Source organism: Pinus tabuliformis, chromosome Q (assembly GCF_031772625.1).
Source record: "Pinus tabuliformis cultivar Carrire ecotype Pingquan chromosome Q, CPIR1, whole genome shotgun sequence".
NCBI lineage: Eukaryota > Viridiplantae > Streptophyta > Pinopsida > Pinales > Pinaceae > Pinus > Pinus tabuliformis.
This window is the reverse complement of record NC_142296.1, coordinates 850,473,041-850,494,036: the sequence shown is the minus strand read 5'-3', so window position 1 is coordinate 850,494,036 and position 20,996 is coordinate 850,473,041.

The window sequence follows — 20,996 nt, the reverse complement described above, 5'->3', positions numbered from 1 at the left end:
GTAGTAGGTGATAGTTGTAGCATTATGTCTAATGACTATGAGTTGACTATGGATTATGACATGATTGCTAGTCTTGGTAAAGGTTGATTTCAAATTGATAGATATGGTTGTCTTGATATTTGGAACATGTGTAAACAGTGCAGGCAACATGCTTGGCATTAGCATAACAAGGTAACAGTTGATGTGTTTATATAAATAACAGTTGGGTGATGTGACAGTGCATAGTAACACTCAATTGTAGCAAGGTAAAGGTCAAAGAAAGGAATTGGGCAAGAATTATTTTGGCTATGTTTGGAAACCCTAATTCCAAATGAATGAGTGCTTTGCATACAGGAAGCCTTCTCAACCTTAATTTGTCTAAAATTATGTGGATATATGCTATGCTCATGGACATGTATTTGACAGGTATAACAGTTGGTGTCTAGTTAGAGCAAAATTTTTCAAGGGAATTGGAGTCCCTTGAGACACGACACAAATGTGTTTAGTTACAAGGCAAAGTGCTTGGAACAACAAGATAAGGTAACTGATGTATTTTTATGTTTATTTATGCACTGACAATTATGTCTTTATGGAAATATGATGCAGGGGATTGCATGGCAAAATATATTTCCATGAAATCTTAAAGAAGGCTTAGATTGAGCTTTCCGTTGGAGGCTTTGAGAACCATGGGGTTTGAGTCATGGTGTTTGTTGTCAGTCTCGTGATTTTGGTCTTTTGGTGATTTGTTGTGCTTGATTGTTGTTTTGTTTGCATATTGTATATGTCCATACCGCTTTGTTTCTGGTGTCGTATCATTATTGGTTTTCTTCTTTTTTGTTTCTTGGCATTGCCTTTTATGCTTTGAGAATACTTGGAATTGGTTGGGAATGAGGAAAGTTAGTGGAGATCTGGGAGAGCCTTGTGGAACCCAATAGGTAATGTAAGACGCAGATGAAGTCGGTGTAGCTAAACATAAGAGTATCACAATCAGTTGGATTGGTTGAGTCCATTGGGTAAATGGACAATGGTAAGATAGTCATAAGAAAGGTAAATAGATTTGAGGCGTCAGATGCCCTGGCTATGTTGGGAATGATAGTTCTCAATGTTGTGCATGGTGTGCATAGATAAAGGGAGTTATCTTAACTTTGACCTTATGTTATCTAGTAATTATGTTATGATCATGATTATGTTGATGATTATATATGTATACATGTATGTATGTATGTCGTGTCTGACAGGGTTGTCATGGATCATGGTTGTCTAATGTTAATGTTTGTATGTATGTTGTTGTCTGACATGATCATGATTTTTTTATGCTAATGTTTATGTATATGTATGTATGTATACGTGTATCTATGTCATTGTCCGATAGGGTTGTTAGGGATCATTCTTGTGGAGGAATGACTGCTTACGCAGGTGAATGACATGAAGAGGTTCCTGGTTTATGAGGAATCATGTGGGAAGAGTAGTAATGACAAATATATGAGGTCAATATCATGTGGATATGAATTTATATTGTATGCTTGTATTATGCCTATGTTTATGTTATGACAGGTAACGCTGAAGGATACATGAGCTGGATGAAAACAATGTGCTTTGCGGTATGCTATGATAAGCATGGATGAGAGAGAGACACTAGAAGAAAGGTTGCTTACTAGAGATAGTGTGGTTTTGGATGTGTGGTACTAATATTGTGCATATGTTGTACATGTTGCATCTGTGATGTTGTGCGCATGTGGTGTTGTGTATATATATAGTGTGTACTATTGTTTATGAAATGTTATGTACAGAGTGGTACAAATAGTGTTGTGTGAATATTGCATATTCAGTGCTGGGTATAGATGGTGCTATGTACATTCTAGTTATGCAATTTTGTGTACATATTATACTGTGTGCATGATGGATATGTGGTGTTGTGTACATATGGTGCTTGTTGTGCACATGTTGGATATGCAATGCTGTGTACCTAGGGTGTCTATGTACATATGGTGTGTGTGCATGTTGTATATGTGGTGCTATGTACATATGGTGTTGTGTGCATGATTGACAAGTGGTGTTGTGAGCATGTCGTGTTGTGTACATGTTGTACATGTGGTTCTCTGTACAGGTGGTGTTGTGTACATGTTGTGCATATGGTGTTGTGCACATGTGGTTTCATGTACATGTGCATGTGGTGTTGTGTACATATGGCATTGTGTACACATTGTACAAGTGGTGCTACATACATGTGGCATTGTGTACGTGTTGTGAAGGTGGTGTCGTGTACATGTGATGTTGTGTGCACATTGTGCAGGTGGTGCTTTGTACATGTGGTATTATGTACATCTTGTATATATGGTACTGGTGTACATGCCATACATGTGTGTTGCGGGCATGCGGTACTATGTATGTGCATTGCATAGTCGTGTTATTGTGACATGTGTATTGTGTTGTGTTGTATGCAAAGTGTAGGTATATGTATTATGTGGCATTGTACATCGTGTATAGATGTATGTATTGTGTTGTACACTGGGTGCAGGTGTATGTGTTGTATGTTAGGTGTAGGTGCATGTATTACATGGTGTTGTATTTTGTGTGTGGTTGTATGTATGTGATGCACACTATGTGTATGCACATATGATTGAGGAGAAGGCACTGGGTGCTTTTCCAGTGTGGAAACTGATCTAGTGTGCATACAAAATAAGGAAAAAGGTAGAAGCTAAGTATTGATTAAAGGATAAGTATCCGTATTTTATTTCAGTCTGATTATGCATGTGATATATGATTGTTGTTTATGATGGTTACATGTGATTCATGATTTCAATCTATGTTGGTTGTGATTTGAGATAACTTGATGTGATATTTTTATACACGTTGATTTGGTCAAAGATGCTAGTTTGACTTGTTGTGACAGGAAGTAAACATGATTACAAGTGTACCTTATTGACGAGTTACCAATGAGGTGTGATTTGAAGTTATTTCAATTTATTTTGAATCTAATGGAAATTATGTGCTTGGTACAAGAATGCATGAACATGCCTAGTTGGGTGGTTGAAATCGACTGCAAGAGTTAGCAGTAGCAGTGAAGGAAATTGGAACAGGTAGCAGTATGCTGGTAAAGTATTCAGGAGCAGGGCCATTGTGGGACACTGGTACCCAATAGTGTCCATTGATTTCCATGAGCATGCTATGATCGGTATGATGATTTGAGGCAGGTATATGCCTTGGTTTTTGTGTCTTCCGATGTGAGGAAGCCTTGCCAAGGGATGGATCACCCGAGATAGGGGATGCCGGGGAAATTGGAAGGTGATTGACTGCATGGAAGGGGCTAACCAGATTGCCCGAGGGATTGTGTAGCAAAGAAGGGAAAGTTGAAGATGGATTTGTTTTGGTCATTAGATTTTCCATATGAAATCAAATGCACATTGGGAGTGCGCCCTAGAACACTAAGTCGATAACTGTTCATTGAGAGGACAAGTGGCGCAGGATTATAGCGTTGGACATTGGATGCAAATTTGACTTTGTAGTGGATTTTGGACTTCCTGGGAAGGAGGTGAATTCTGATATTACATTGAGGGTGGAGGTGTGAGCCTCTGGATTCCCTAGTTGTAGATGTAGGCATCATATCATTTTATTTGCTGGTTGAGCAAGTTCGCATATGTGTATATGTATATATTATTGTAATTACTGTATCGAGATGGATTTATAAAGCTCCATAGAAAACATGGTTATTTGATGGTTGAAGAAAAAGTGTATAAGTATATGTGGATTGTAAATACCGTAATGAGCTGTGTTATAAAGCTCCAGTAAACTGTATGGTTGTCCTGTTTTAGTAGATGGTCATTGTAAATACTGTAACGAGCTATGTTATAATGCTCCATGGGAAGAATGTTTTTTTTTCAGCAGTCTTTTTGGTTATTGGTGTCATTGAACACCAAGGACGGTGTTCCCCCAAGGGGAAGGGTTCTGTAACAACCTTGGTTAAAAATCCATGTAAAAATATATAAGACTGCAATTGGTGGGACACTTATTCCAAACTAAATGGTGGGAAAAACATCCTTGTGGGTGTTCATTTCAGTTACTACGGCTAAAGGAAATTGGCAAAGTAAAAGGCATTAAAAAGACAAAAAGGTATTTTGGCACATTTATTTATGAAAATAAAGGAAATTAGGAGAAAAGGAAGGTGAAAGGTCACATGTTGCATGTGAGGAGGAAATTGAAGGAAAATAATGGAAAATGAAGAAAATAGAGGCCTAACTGATAAAAAGGCTTATAGGATCAGTGGGGCTTTGTTAGTTTAGTTTTGGAGTGCTCTCATTATTCTCTCTCTCTCTCACTCATGGACACAAAGTTTTCTTGGAGCACTTTGGCATTGGATCAAGAAAGACAAAGAAGGCAAGAGGAAGCAAAGATCAAGTAGGGAAAGGCAGGATCAAGCAGCTATCGCGGGATTCCTTGCAGGTATCAATTGGCATGTGTATTTTCCTTGCTATATTTGGTATGCATGGTGTTGCATGTGGTTGTTTTTGGTCATGGAATGGGTTTTTCCAGGTGTGAAAATGTTTCTAGCCTAGCCTTTCCATTTCCTTATAACCTTGATGAGATGGGTTTGTATGCTTCAGTTGAGCTAGACTGCCAGATGGATTCGAAGCTTAGTGGGGTGGATCTCCGAAATGAAAAACACATGGCCTAGCGTTCCCTGAACTAGACTTTGGATCACGATAAAGCCATTGTCCTTGTAACCCTGAGCCAAACTGTGGGTTGCGATAATGCCAGAATTGTGTGCCTAGGAATTCTTATCGATGAATGACGAGATATACGGTAAAGCCAAGAGGTGGATTTCTCTACGTTGGGCCTAGTAGTCCCGGGATGGGATGTATAGTAAAGCCTAGGAAGTGGGTCTTTGTGTAGGGCCTAGTGATCCCTGGATCATACCACGATTTACGATAAAGCCTGAGAGACTAGGAGACATTCAAATTCCTCAAGGTGTAGGTGGAGAACTCTGGTAGCATCCTGTTGGGTCCCTATAATACTAGTGATTACCCCATTAATATTGTAGTTATACCCCTTATTAATATTGTTGTGCCCCTATTGCCCCCATATTTTAATTATTGTGCCCCATAGAATCCCTCTATTGTTATTTTTGTGGCTTTATATTATTATTGTTAGGTCGGCTGGATTATATTGTGACTCCGTAGACTCCTATATATAGAAAGGAGGTTTTGTCATTTGAATCATCCAAGAATTGTTCATTTATGTAATGTAAAGGAGGTTTCCCCCTCGAAGAGGCTGAATTCTAAGGCGTTGATCTATCTTTTCTATCTTTTCTTGAGCTAGTTTCATAACATTTGGTATCAGAGCTTTGGATTCTAGGGTTTCACTGCTCCAAACAGGTCATTGTGGAATTTTCGCTATAACTGTTTTTTTGCAATGTTTCAGAAGTTACAAAACAAACCCATTTGAGAAGAAATCGTGCTGAACATCGGGTCCGAATTTCAGAGATTTTCGCGTTATATTTGCAGAGATATGTTCTGAGGAATTTGGTCTTTTTGCAGACTCCTGAATTACATTCCAAACAGGTGACCTGGGGAAAATCATCATAACTTTCTCTTTGGGGATCAGATTGAAATTTCGTAAGAAGGTACAGAAAGAGGACGTACTGTAGTTTATTTTATGTATTTTTCAGATCCAAAGGTTGAAACAGTGACTCGTGGCACGTCGTACAAGTTCACTCTACTGAACTAGTCTATAATCAAGTCACGGTGGGAGATTTCGCATAACTCTTCCTTGGAGAAACCAATTTGGGTCAGAATTGTGGCATTGGAAAGAGGACACAAAGGGCTACCACAGATCACAAATTCAAAACTAGATGATAGGAAAGTACAAAGATACATCAGAGGCAATATCGAGCTCCTACAAAGTGAAAAAAGGTGTGTAGATTTTCTTAAATTTTTGCTTAAGTTTGTTTTGAAGGAATAAAAAGGGCATAATAGAGAATTATTATCGGTAACTGATGCCCTGAGGAAAGAAAATGAAAACACCTAGTAAGGAACCTGGAAGCTCTAGCATGACCCATGAAGAAGAAGAAGAAATGCTATATGATATATCAAAATTACAAGAACAAGTGCAACAAGTGTCACTTGCACAAAAAGCAACAGAATCTAAGATGGATGGTTTAAGGAAAGATGTAGAAGCTAAGATGGATGTTTTAAAGAAAGGCATAGAAGCTAAAATTGATGGCATGGATGATAAGATGGAAGAATTGAAGATAAATATGAATAAGTTGCTACAAGAAATGGTCAATAAGGGTGAAAGGGTACTAAAGGAAACTCATGATGAGAACAAAAGAAATGTTAATCATGATTTGATAGACTCTAATGTTGGATCAAAGACTCACCATATTCCAAAAATCGATATGAGGAAATTTGATGGCAAGGATCCCGCCACATGGATATTATAGATGGAGTAGTTCTTTGATCTCAATAGTATGCAAAACACGCAAAAGGTACGTATGGCAACTTTATATTTGGAACCAAATCAGATTGTATGGTATCAATGGCTTTGCTCTCGTAAACAATTTATCACTTGGAAAATTTTTACGGAAGAATTGATAGCACATTATGAGGATACAAAAAGCAACACTTTTTTTAGCCAATTGATAAATCTCAAACAAATGGGTTCAATAATGGAGCACATTGAGGAGTTCCAAAAATTGAACATAAGGGTAAAAGATATTCCAGAGGAGCATAGGATCGATGTGTTCATAGGGTCTTTAAAGGATAATATCCAACATGATGTTCGCCTTTGGGAACCTGATTCATTAGAGAAGGCATTCAGGTTAGCAAGAAAAATGGAAAGCAAAATTATGGCAACCAGGAAGCATACCACTCACAACTATAAAGACGGAAGTGTTGTTGCCCCTAGTCTTCCACAACCTATAAGGTTGACACCACAACAATTGGAAGAAAAAAGAGAAAAAAGGCTTTGTTACAGTTGTGATAGCAAATACACTAAAGGTCATAAGTGTGCTGAGAAGAAATTATTCTACATAGATTGTGAAGAGGAAGAAGAAAAGGAGCAAGAAAGGTCAAAAGAAGAGGATATACTCCAGGAACAAAGCCTAGATGAAGAACAAATAAATCCGACCATATCTTGTAATGCATTGGCGGGAATTACCACTCCTCAAACCATCAATATAGAAGGAAAAATCAAGAAGAAAAAGGTAATAGTGTTGATTGATTTAGGAAGCACCCACAATTTTATTCATTGTAGGGTAGCAAAAGAATTGAATTTCTTCCTATATCCAGCACCAGAGTGTCAAGTGATGATTGCAAATGGAGTAACAATAAATTGCTTTGGAAAGTGCCATAATATCAAGCTATCCATGGGAGAATATGTATTGACTAGCCCAATGCTTTCCATTCCAATGGGAGGTGCTGATGTTGTACTAGGAGTCCAATGGCTACAATCCTTGGGTACAATAACTTTTAATTTTCAAGAAATTTTCATCAAATTTTATATGGAAGGAAAGGAAGTTGAATTAAGGGGTATTGCAGGGAAGCCAGGAAAGATAATCAACTCTAGTGGTGTCACACGGAATTGGTCAAGGGTGCGGACACAGCTGACCTTCCTAGAAGTCTAAGACATTCTAATGACAAACAAGACAAAATGGAGTGATCTTTCTCTAAATACACCTTTTACAATATGAAAATTACAAGTGTTTAGGCTTACCTTATTCCAAAACGCTGTTGTTGAAGCCCGTTCTTGACGATCCGGATGAGCTCCTCCTTCAAGTCAATTCCTGCAACCACAAACAATCAAACAATTACCAAGCACTTGCATTTCATATAATAAAACATATATTCAACATGCAGACCAAGGAACACATGAAATAACTCATTAACACAAGCTATTGAGAAAAATAAACCAGTTTGTATTAATAACGAAACAAAGAAACTCTTACAACCTGGCCTTGGTGTTGTGCAAGTTCCTCCCAGGGTCCATCAAGGGTTTTCCTCTACTTTGACAAAGCTCACCCTCTTCCAAGTAGAATCAAGTAAAGACAATCTCTCCTCACAAAGGCTCTAATGGAAGACCTAAATCCTGCAGCATTTACCCAAAGAAAATGCATAGCTCCAACCTCCTCTCCCTTTGGCTCAATGTCTTTATTTATAGTGCTGTAAAGAGGTTATTCAGGTCCACTATCAATGGGATCATCCCCCTCTTTGGGTGGGATAGCTCCCTTATTGATGGGATAAGTTCCCCCTTAATAGAGATACATGAACCAACTGGAGGCGCATCCATTTCATCAAACCGACCTCTAGAATGTTCTAGAAGTAACCACAAGTAACTTTTTCAAGATAAAACTCGCGCATTTTGCCTTTTACAGAGGGACGCACCTGTCCCTTAACATACAGAGCGTCCATGGACGCAGATTTTGTGAACATGGTCAGCGTCCCCGCAGGTAAGGCTAGAGAGAACCTGCGACCCCAGAGATAAACATAGTTTTTACAAGACTTTCTCTCTTCTTTGAGTTTGAGATGGATAACAGAGGCATGAGACTTGCCTAAGAGGGTAGCATGACTGTTGATTTGAGCCATACTAACTGTAAGTAGTCAAGGTGACATTTTTTAGTGTAACAGATTGCCCCCTAAAGTGCGAAGCCTGGAATAGAGTAGGGTTTTGTAATTCTAGGAAGGGTGAAGCGCTTTATCATTTCAAGGATTGTCTTGTGGATGGCCTGGTTGGAACCTGCAATTTTCAACACAAAATACATGGATAAGATTATATCATCACTGAGGTAGGCATTCCCATACTCAGATTCAAAACTTTAACTAATGGACTAACTATTCTGATACAGGAATGATCTTGCAGTACATCATTTTTATAGACTTTTGTAGACACAGTATGGACGCAGCCATCTGTTTATGATTAGTCTACATAGATAATGAATACAAAACTCCTCGCAGCCTGGATGGTAGAAACTAGATCCAGGGTCTTCACTTCTACTTCCCGAATTGGTACGATTCTAGCCATGTGATTAAATGATTCGATGTCGAACATGTTAGAAACCACTTGATTACCAGTCGATGATGTAAACTGTTAACAAGCGTGAGAGAAACCACCAGTAATGTCAATGGTTCTCAAAGTACCAAGCACAACCCGTGAAATGTGAATAGATGTTTTGATGTCGAACACTTCACGGAATCCTTTGATCGAAAGTCAATGATGTAAACTGACGTCAAAGGCGAGAAACCTGCCATTGATGCATGCAGACTTCAAGGTACTGTCGATTCCTAAGTCATCTTTCTAGATAATGTGTCGATGTCGATAGAAAGCGACCCGTTGCAGGCAAGCCCACAACACGAAATCATTGTTCAAGTTGAAGAAATGTTGCTGTAAGGACTGACTCAGGGATGGTCAAATGGATGACAAGTATTTTGCAGATGAAAGTTTTGCTTGCAGACCTCTTGAACACATAACGACACGACAGATGGCTTGGTGACGAATAACTCAAAGTTAATCCCCGAACCCGGTTAAAGACTTTCAAAGTGGTTTGGTCAACTGTGAGGTAAAAGATTTCCCAACCCAGGTGAATGAAAAGTGTCGTGTTCAAGAGCGGTAATAAAGTTTCTTCTGAGACAAAAGGTGACAAACAGGTTCATTCTTCTCTCTTTTCCCCCACCATTTCTGGCAAGTACCTCTTTATTTTTAACAAGCTTGAGGAGGATAACATATGCTTGATTATAAGCTCATCCTTCGGACGAGTCCAACCTAGTTTAAATTCGAACCCTAGGAAGGAGTGGTTCGTTCCTGTTTGTAATTGAACAGGTCCTCTACTGTAAAAGTTTAACGAGCCCAGTATAGGAGAAACTCGGCGTTTTTCATTTTTAGAGAGTCTGAAAAAACTAAAGGAGACTCCACGTTGAACTTTTTCGTATATTTGTGTCCCTCAAGCCCGAAAAAGTATAAAATAATACCTGGGGGAACCGCTTGATCTTGCGACCAAGGAGTACTTTCATAATAGTGTCGTCAACCTGAAAAGTAAAAAGCGATCAAGGACACGTCGTTTTATTTCCTTATCGAGTTTGAAACGACAAAAACCCGGCAATCTTTTCCTGATTTTACGGTCAGAAAAGAGCTAAAAGGGGACCGTCTTTTAATTCCGTTTTAACGAGTGAAAAAGAAACACTCGGCGATCTTTTCATGTTTTAGGAGTCAGAAAAGGGCTTAAAAGATGACTCTGATATTTTTGTTTGTGAAAAATTACAATTTCCCTCGAAATCCCTTTGTCCTGCACAAAAGCAACACATTACTCATACCTGTTTAAAATAGGCAAAAATACATTCAAAAACATCTTTTCATGGTAAAAAATGAACTAATTCATCCAAAAAACCTATAAAAAGACCTTTTACCATGTCATTTTTACCGTTTCACTGTTGAGGTTGAAAAAGGAGCTTTTGACAAGAAACTTCCCGTGGTCGCTGCGGAAAATCTGACCGTCGGAATCGAACGCCGTTTCATCCAGGTATTTTACACATCCTACTCTGCATTTCTATCCGTTTAGAATTAATTTTTAGGTTTTAGTTTCATTTTTTGGGGGGGTTTTGGTTTTGGAATGCGCCTCTCGGCGGACGCAGGTGCCCTTCGGGTGACCTGCGTCCCCCGACTTTTTCTCATACGGGAAAACGGTCGGAAGACGCAGCCCGCCTTCAGGCCAGCTGCGTCCGGGCGCCCTGTGCTACAAAGCCGGGGTGCGTCCTCCGAGAAACGCGCATTTCAAAACCCCAACTCTCTCAAAAAAACCACCAAAATTCCCAAATCAATTTCTAATTGCTATTTTTGATATGCAGGGCATTAATCATGTTAGACTGGAGAGAAAGAGAGCATGTAGAGGAAGATGAAGCTGCAATAAATCATCAACCTTCCCTGGATGCCCTAAGAGCATGCGGATTATACAAATATTGGACCATACCGGGCATGAGGGGCCAGGTAAGATTCTTGGAATGGCTGGTTGAGCGATGGAACGTTCAAGAACAATGCTTTTACATAGGAGGGCACCAGCTCGAGATAGAGCCCTCGGATGTATACTTTCTCACTGGCTTGCCAAACAGAGGTGAGCAACTCAGTCTTGCGGGGACTAGGCCGGGTGGCCAATCCCTTGATAGTCTCCGCGAGGATTGGTGCACACGTGGGGCTCACCATTCAAAAGGCATAGAGATAAAACACATCACTCTACCGGAACTCAAAGTCATAGCGTTCACGGTTACCAGAATTTGCGGCGCGGCCGCTTTACACATTGCTTCCGGATCCCAAATGCGGATGGCAATTGACTGTTACCAAGGCACCATTTTCAACTGGTGTGAAGCTGTGTCGGCTCATATGAAGAGCCAACTGACCAAGGCAAAGAACGGACGACTAAAGACTTTTGGATATGGGCCTATAGTCGTGAGCTTTGCCTTGGAGAGAGTTCCAATGCTGATCCCTCAGCAACTCACTGTTGATATCTTGGGTCCTCGGCAGCCAAAGCTGATACGATGGGTTGCGGTGATGGCCCGGCATCCTGACGAGGGCGCGACAGTGGTTCGATTCTCAGATAGTTATTTTGACTGGTTAGAGGGCCAGCTTTTTGTGATACAGGACTTTCCGTATGCCGGAATGGATTTCAGAGGTGATCCGGACATGGTTCTTCCACAGGGAGAACAATGGGACGACAGAGGTACTTTTATTTTCACAAGTTTCCTAATTATGTATTTTTTGTATTTTTTATATATATCGTCTCAAAACTAATAGTAAAACTTTTTCAAAATGCAGATGTTGGTCCACAGCGTCCAGCCAACCTCCGGCCTTATGATAGACTACATCCAGCTGCACCGGTACCGGCCCCACAGGATGCGACAGCAGAAGTACTAGCTGAGTTGGAGCATGATCTAGAGCGTCTCACGGCAGATATACCTGAGACTACTATGGACGACATTCCTATCAGGCTTCAGCGCTTCGTAGTCGCGGTCCCTGGACCGTTTAGGAGATTTTTGCGTAAGGTAGCCCGCGCAGTGGTGTCGTACAGAGAGCACCACCAGTGATTGACTAGTCACTTTTGTAGTCACATGTGACATTTTGACTTTTTGTACTATCATTTTGCCGATCATAAGGTGTTTTCAACCTATGATCGAAGACGATGTATATATTTTTTGACACACTTCTATCTATATATATCACTATTACCGGCTTATCTTGTTTAACATGTATGATGAAATGTTTTTAAATTTACTTGCATGATTATTATAAATGTCTGTCCAACACTCGAGAAGCAATTGCATCTGCTAATGTATTCAAAGACCTTGGAATATGTTGATATTCAATGTAATCAAATTCACGTTCCAAGAGACGCACTCTCAAAAACAACCTTAATAACACAGGATTTCTAATGGCATAAACTCTATTAAGCTGTAATACAACAAGTTCAGAATCTAACCTCACTATCAAACGTCGAATTCCAAATGAAATAGATTCGGATAATAATTCAACCACTGCACTGTATTCTGCAATGTTATTCGTTGTTTGACCGAGGCTTACCCCATGCATAGAAACTAACTCGTCAGAGGGCGAATAGATAACCCAAGCTGCGGAAGAGATATTCCGTGTATTACGACAAGCACCATCAGCAAATCCAATGTATGTTTGGAGAGGCGTCGACATCTACAATATCAAGAGTAAAACCAAGATAAGCCAGAATAATGACGAAAAACCACACTCGCTAAGCTAAGCACACTGACTAAACTAACACACTTGCTAGCTAGAAAGGAAATCTAACCTATCTAAAAATTTCTCCATACCCATCATTTTAAGCATAATACCTCTTTAGGTAAAGTCCATTTCTGGGTTTACCCAAAGAGTCCCCATCAAAATCAACTAACTCATAAGCCCCTTTTGCTAGCTTTCGCTTTACAATGTAGGGCCCATGCCACATGGGAACGAATTTTCCGGCACCTAGCTTATCGTTAGCTTGATCATATAATAGTACTAGGTCTCCTTCCGAAAAACTTCGAGGGGTTACATTTTTATCGTACTGAGCTTTCATTCGTTTCGCGTGAGTCTCGATAGCTAAAGTAGCGTCACGTCGAGTCTCATCTAATTTAGCCAAGTATAATAACCGTTTCTCCTCTTCGGAAGTAGCTGGAAGTAATTCGACAGCCATTTGAAGTGATGGGATTTCGCATTCAATAGGTAACACAGCTTCTAAGCCATAAACTAGCTGGAAAGGGGTGAAACCTGTTGAATTTTTCACTGAAGTTCGATATGCCCATAGCGCCGAAAATAACATGTTATGCCAATTCGTTCGATGGATACCAATGATCCGTCGAATCATGATGACTAGAACTTTGTTGATTGACTCAACCAAACCGTTGGCTTGCGGATAATAAGGAGTAGAGCTATCGTGGCGCAAACCAAGCTGGCTTGTAAGCTCAGTCATCATGACGTTTCGAAAATGGCTCCCATGGTCAGTAATGATTGCTTGTGGGACACCAAACCTAGTTATGATATGATTGAATACGAAAACTGCAGCTGTCTTGCCGCTTGCGTCGAATGTAGGCATCGCCTCGGCCCATTTTGTAAAATAATCAACCGCGAGGATGATATACGCATGCCCCCCGGCCGAGTGAGGGTTACAAGTAATAAAGTCAATGCCCCATTTGGCGAATGGACCAGCGGCAATTATAGGGTGGAGAGGAGCAGGTGGAGCGCGCATCTTTCGATCAAACACTTGACAGTTGTGGCATGTTCTGACGGCAAGGATACAATCTTTAAACATAGACGGCCAGAAATAGCCAGCGCGCAACACCTTCTGAGCTGTGGCATACCCAGACATATGACCGCCACATGCTCCAGAGTGACAATCATTCAAAACTCTCTCAGCCTCTTCGTGAGTTAAACAACGTCGAAAAACTAAGTCTGCCCCCCGGCGATAAAGTGTATCTCCAATAATTCTGTATTGCTGGGATCGAAACCGAATTTTTCGACGGTCTTCCTTGGAAGCTTCAGGCCGAAAGGTTTGGGTTTGGAGATAGATGATTATATCCCCATACCACGGATCTAAAGTGCTAATAAGAAACAAAGATTCGTCCGCAATGGACTCCTCTGCCACAGTCTCTGTGTCAGCACTCGGGAAATCACACATCAATTCCGCAAAAACTAAAGATTTCTTAGACTTGGACTTCTCGAACTCCAAGTCGAACTCTTGCAGGATAACAATCCATTTAGAGTACTTGCCCCCTAGCAGTTGTTTTGTCAAAATATAAATCATAGGGTTGCAATCCGAAATAACTGTAGTTTTGCGAAGAAGAATGTAGTGACGAAAACGCTGGACAGCTTGAACGGCTGCCAGGGCCAATTTCTCCACATGCGAATATTTTAACTCAGTGGGATTTAAGGTTCTACTAAGATAATATATCACATGCTCTGCTTTGAATTCATCTTCTTGAACTAACACCATTCCAATGGTGGAATGCGAAGCTGCGAGGTATAAGAAGTAGTCCTGGTTGTAGTTGGGAGGATGCAATAACGGTGCATGGGTCAACGCGTGTTTTAGTGCATCAAAAGATTGTTGGGCAATCTCGTCCCAAAAGAATTGTGCGTTCTGTTTCAACAACCGTGTAAAACCTTTAGTGACCTCGGCGTAGTTTGGGATGAATCGGCGTAAAAAGTTCGCTTTCCCTTGCAAACTTTGGAGTTGGCGCAAACTCGAAGGAGGAGGCAATTTGATGATAGCCTCGACTTTCGAGGGATCGACGCGAATGCCGGCTTTTGAAACAACAAATCCCAGCAATCGACCTGTTTCTATACAGAAAACACACTTGTGGGGATTCAACCGAATTCGATAATGCCTACACCTCATAAAGATTGCTCGTAGGTGGACAAGGTGATCAGCTCGATGTAAAGAATGAGCAGGCAAATCATCGAGATAGGGTTGCACAATGTGCTTGATGTCATGAAATGCATAAGACATCGCCCGTTGAAAAGTGGCCCCGGCATTCTTAAGCCCAAAAGGTAATTTGCAATAAGCAAATGTCCCCCATGGACAAATGAATGCCGTTTTTGGTTGATCGGCAGGTAGAATATTGATTTGATTATAGCCTGAGAAACCATCCATGAAGGAAAACATCTCACTTCCGGCACAATCATCAATAATTTGATCGATATAAGGCGTAGGATAGTTGTCTTTTGGACAAGCTCGATTGATATCCCTATAGTCGATACAGATTCTTATTGTTCCTTGTTTTTTATTGACGGGAACAATATTCGATACCCAATCCGTTAACGGGATCGGATAAATGAAACCTGCTTTCAACAGCTTTTCGACTTCTGCTTTAATCGCAGCCGCTTTTCGAGGGTGAATCTGACGCAACCGTTGCCGAATGGGTTTAGCATCCGGGTAGGTTTTGATTTCATGAACAACAATGGCAGGATCGATTCCTGGCATTTCCTCGTAAGACCAGGCAAACACGTCGCGGAATTCTTGGAATAGGGCCTTGTAAGTTTGGATTTCTTCTTCAGTACATGCGGCACCTATATGAATGTTCTCCTCGATTCCGGGCTTCACTGAAATATCAATGGGAATAGTACGAGAAATATTCCCTAAATTCAGCTCTGAATCAGAATGTTTCGTTGGATCCTGAGCGTCTTTGACATATTCAGCGGTAAAGATAGATGAAAAATCATTTTCAAATGCATCATCCTTAGGTAAAAACGAAGATCTGTGATGGAGATCTTCCCATGGTAGATCATCTACACTTAGGATTTCGCGAAGTTGTTCGTCAGATGACACTTCTTCGGGAAACGTTATCCGTTCTAAGGGTGAGGTGAAAAGTGACTCTTCACTGACCACATTCATTTGGTTGGTTTCGGTTGAATGAAAGTCGGTAAAAGACATAAGAGCTTCATAAGCAATCTCATACGGACTCAACGGCATAACATCACCGAGTGAGTCTAGCTCAGAGTCAGATGGAACATACCAAGGATCATCATAAATAATGTTTTCTGACGTGATCATATGAATTGTTGCAAACGAAGGGTCTGCATTGAGTGGAGGGAGAGGAAAAGTTCCCAGTAAACCGGAATCCTTAACTAAACCTACACCAATGTCCCTATAAGGGATTGTCGTTTTACCAACATGTTGAATACTCTCTGAAGAGGCTGGATCGGATGAAAAGTATGTCAGCTGATCAATAGTCACGATCTTACCGTTATGTGGAAACTTAATGACTCTGAAGACCGATGAAACGACCGCTGTCATAGCATATGACCAACTTCGACCCAAAAGAAGGTTGTAGTCTAGAGGGGCATCAACCACTTCCACATCCAGACTAACGGTTTTACCTTCGACCCCTATAGGCAATTCTTGTAGAATACCAAACGGACGGAACCCACGGCCATCAAAGGCCTTAAGGATGGTGGGGGATTGGTTCAACGAAGGAGAACCAAGCGATCTCCAACATTGAATCGACATAATACACGTAGAAGCTCCCTCATCAATCACAGTCCGATGAATAGGCCTGTTTTTGACTATCACTGGATTTGGAAAGCCATTTGATGGGGGAGACGCGGTGTACTATTTTCTAGATCAAAGATCATTAGGTTCGGGTCCTGAACATCGACAGCTCCGATAGCCGACAAAAGCAATTTTCGTTGCGCTGGACATGATTGCAGCACTTCGAGTGCCGACATTGCTGAAGGTGAAACAGCTAAGTCTTCAACAATGTTGTAATTCTGGGCTGCTCTCGCATGTGGATTGAAAGCAGACCTTCGAAGTACACCCTTGGCGGGCGGCTTAATCACTAAGTCTGGGTTAGGTTTTTCGATCTGTAGTGGATCGGAACCAGGAGCTGAGGTTGATGGGTTAGAGTGAGAAGATTCTGCTTCCTTACCATCAACAGGAGCCTTACTACCATAATCTTGCGATCGAGTCGCAATCCTGACATGAGACATCATCAAAATGGGTTCTTCACTGGCATTCGAAGAAGAACCTATCATCTTATTCTCCTGCTCTGGAAATGGATTTTTTAACACAGCAGGAGTGGGAGAACCTTTGACTATTTTCACTACCTCGGCCCGATGAGGGCAGTCTCTCGTAAAATGATCTTCTTCACAAATAAGACAAGGATATCGAGGTTTGCGTTTTTCGTCATTGGTTTCCGACTTTTCCGTTTTCTCCTTTGGAGCCTTGTCTGCTTTAGCCTTCTTCTTTCCTTTCTTCTTTCCACCGTTTTTTGATTTGGCCGTAGATGACTCTACAGCGTGAATGTCGGCGGTAAGTTCAGGAGGAGAAGACTCTCCTGTCGGAGAATCAGGCAAAGTGATAATTGGAGTATTGGAGGCCTTGGAAGACTTCTTCTTACTCTTCGTAGTCACGATACCAATCATACCATCAGCGGCATGAGATCCCGAAGGAGCAGCAGCGATTTGGTTTGACTTTGGAAGATCCGGAATTTTCTCGTGTAACGTACCCGACTGAGTGTAAACTAAGTCAAGGTATTGTGCCTGAGCAATGACTTGCTCCTCAGTAACTACTCCGGCCTTAGCTACATCTTCAGTAATTCTTGGTAATAATGATTTGACAAACCATTCAGCTAAGATTTGGTCCGGGATAAAAACTTTCACTAATCTCCTTCGACGTCTCCACTCATGAATGTGATCAGAAATGTACGTGGATGTCGATTGTTTTAGCGAAGTTAATAATTCTGTACCATTATCGTATCTGACTGGTAACTGAAAATGAGTTAAGAACGAGGTAGCTAACTGGCTAAAGTTGTAAAAAGAGGCCCGTGGTAACTCAATGTACCACTTGGCTGCGAGACCAATGAGTGTACGCTGGAAAAGACGTAAGCGGATGGAATCATCTGAGATGGAATTTGATGCACACCAGAGGTGGTAAGTCATCACGTGATTAGACGGATCCTCTCCAGACTTACCTTCGAACTTGGGTATATCGCTGGGCAACTTATTTGGCATTGGCGGCCAGAACTGAAGATATTGAATTGGATCGTTCGTTAGGCGCGTCAAGTCGGGTAAATCTAAAGTCGCAATAAACGGTAACTGCCGGTTAGGATCTCTAAAACTCTGAGTCACAATACCAGCCCCAGGAGGAGGATATCCAGGATAACTAGGAACAGGAGTCGCATTTGGGATATTATATCCTCCTGGAAAACCAGGATTAACCGGACCGTACTGGGGTTGCTGAGGTTGTTGATAAGTGTACCCAGGATACGGTTGATACTGGTAAACCGGTTGTTGGGCAGCTTGCCCAGGTTGATACTGTCCCTGGTACGGAGGTTGAACAAATTGAGGTTGAGTAGTAACAACCGTACTTGTACCAGGTTGGCCTGCAGGCATCTGGACTGTGGTTTGAACCGTAGGTCCAGACAACGGTACAGATGTCTGAGGAGTGGTTACAGGGACAGTAGAAACCGGAGCTGCCGATACTCCAGAAGTAAGCATGGTAGATGAAGCGGTAGTTGCTGCAGCCGTGTGAGGTGGAGTACCAGGTGCAATTGGCGGCTGAGTAACTACGGAAGTTACAGGGGTCTGAACACTTGACTGGACAGGTTGCGGTTGCTGGGGTGGACCAGGAACTGCAGGTTGTCCTGCTTGAGGTACCGACTGTATACTTGGTTGCGACATCTGTTGACCCTGTGACGGATCCCATGTTAACATTCCAGGGTATTGACTCGTAACAGGTTGAGGATACTGAGATCCATAGCCGTATTGAGGATAGGGTTGATAATTGTAAGGTGCAGTCCCATATGATTGCCCTTGAGGTGGTTGATAACCTTGACCAGGGTATTGACCCGTAGGTTGATAACCTTGAGGTAAATACGAGTACTGGGGTTGACCTTGACCTTGGGGTTGGTATCCTTGAGGTTGATACCCTTGGGGTTGATACCCTTGGGGTTGCCATCCTTGAGGTTGCCATCCTTGAGGTTGATATTGATACTGAGGTTGACTTTGGGGTACATATTGAGGCTGGGGTTGATACCCTTGGGGTTGATACCCTTGAGGTTGCCCCCCAGGCATTAACGAAGGTTGCCCCCCAGGCGGTAATTGGCCACCTTGAGGTTGGTTAATGGGAGTTGAACCTGACATCATATAAACGTCACCTATACTCAATGGTACATTACCACTGTTTCCAACTAATAACCCATGATCAATGGGTTGAGGAGATGCTCCCGCAAAGGTACCAGAAAGTGATTGATACCCAGTAGGAACAGAAGGACCGCCATGTAAAAATGATTCAGGACTTTGCGAAAACACAGATGACTGACCAGACATATTTACAGGAGAATGAATTCCTCTAGGTGGAATAGGAGTACGAGGTGTAGAAAAACCTACTGAGTTGTCTAAAAAATTGGTTAATGCAAGGTACCAAGATTCACTTCTAGGAGGACTGTAAAAGATGGATTCACGCTCCCTTAGATCAAGGGTAATTAGATCTTCAGAATCAGAAACGCCTATTTCTTCCTCTGGAACAAGTTCTTCTATAGCAATTAATCCAACAGGAAGATTTTCGGTGATAATTCTTTCTATTCTTGGTGAATCAGGAACACTAGGAGTTGGAGTAACAGGTTCGGAAATTTCAGGTTCTTCGCCTGTTTCACTGGCAGATGAAAAACTACCAGCAAGCTCGGAAACTGTAACAGCTTCGGGATTGTAACCTGTTTCTAATCTTTGGTAATCTGGATGGACTACCAAGGAAGATTCTCCTTCTTCAGGTGAACCTACTCTACTGCCACTAGGAGGAGTTACAAGGACCTTTAACCCTTCTAAATTACCTGGGTCGTCTCGAGGAGGGGATCCCCTAAGCCTACGGGATCTTCTCAACAATTCGGCCACAGAAACAACTTCAGGAGACTGGCCCGCAATTCGACGGGACCGTCTCGGTAATTCCGCCACAATTAAAGATTTTTAACTACAACACACGAAAACAAAGTAAAAATTTCAAATCAAACCACCTAAAGTCTTCTAAAGAACCAAACAAATTTGAAGCACACGCCTAAATAATCTAGAGCGTCAAACCACACACAAACAGTAGTCTTCCGGACCAAAAGCGCTAGTTGGTGATTAGGCCCAACCTCGCAGGATTCAGTACAGAAATGGCGGGTGGAACAGTTACCCCGGCAACCTGCTTAATGAATAGACTGGCACAAGTTCCTCCACTTTAACCGTCTCGAAGTGAAGTGAACCCCCCAGAAAATCCAAGTGAGTATAACCGACGTCTGCTCCAGGTACAGTGGGACCTTCCCTCCACCGTCACCTTGGGTAGAATCCTAGATATTATGGCCACTAAGGTTACCAATCACAACAATTACACCTGGGGGAACAGTCTAAACTCCGACAGCACGCAAGGGCAGAGTAGCAAGCTCCAATCCCCTTACCGGCTCCTTGACAACAATCCAAGGTTTACCGATAAGTGACCCCTGGCTCCTCGACAATGGTTAATCCGAGGTTTACCGTTTGTAATACGTACTGCCTGGCGTCGTTCCCAACGAGGGAGGAATGATCCCCTCACTGGTTCGGACACGAGCTCGTGCTTCTCCTTTAAGAGGAGCTTTCCCAGAATGTAACTGAAACAATTGGATTTGTTCTACTCAAGATAGACTATCTGTTTGGTTTTGTAGTCTTGGAGAGTTAAGTACTCACCTACTCCAAGACCCTAGCCTAAGCTATGTTGGTGTTTCAGAGCCCTAGAAAAATAAAGATTACTAGATTGATTTTAATTTAAGCGTTACTTTTAAGGTTGTTTCTTAAGTCAAAAGGTGATGGAAGTGAAACCAGTGGTGTGTTGACTCGACTCGAAACCACTACAAAATGCACCTAGAATGATTTACCCACTACTTTACTTTTTCGATGAATTGCTTAACTAAAAAGTTGAGAGAATGCAATCTTTATAAAAGCAACTTCTTAATTGAAGACAATCAAAGAAACAATTCGTTTTTCTTTTCCAAGCATAAAAACATAACCTCTCTTTACATGCACGAAAAAAC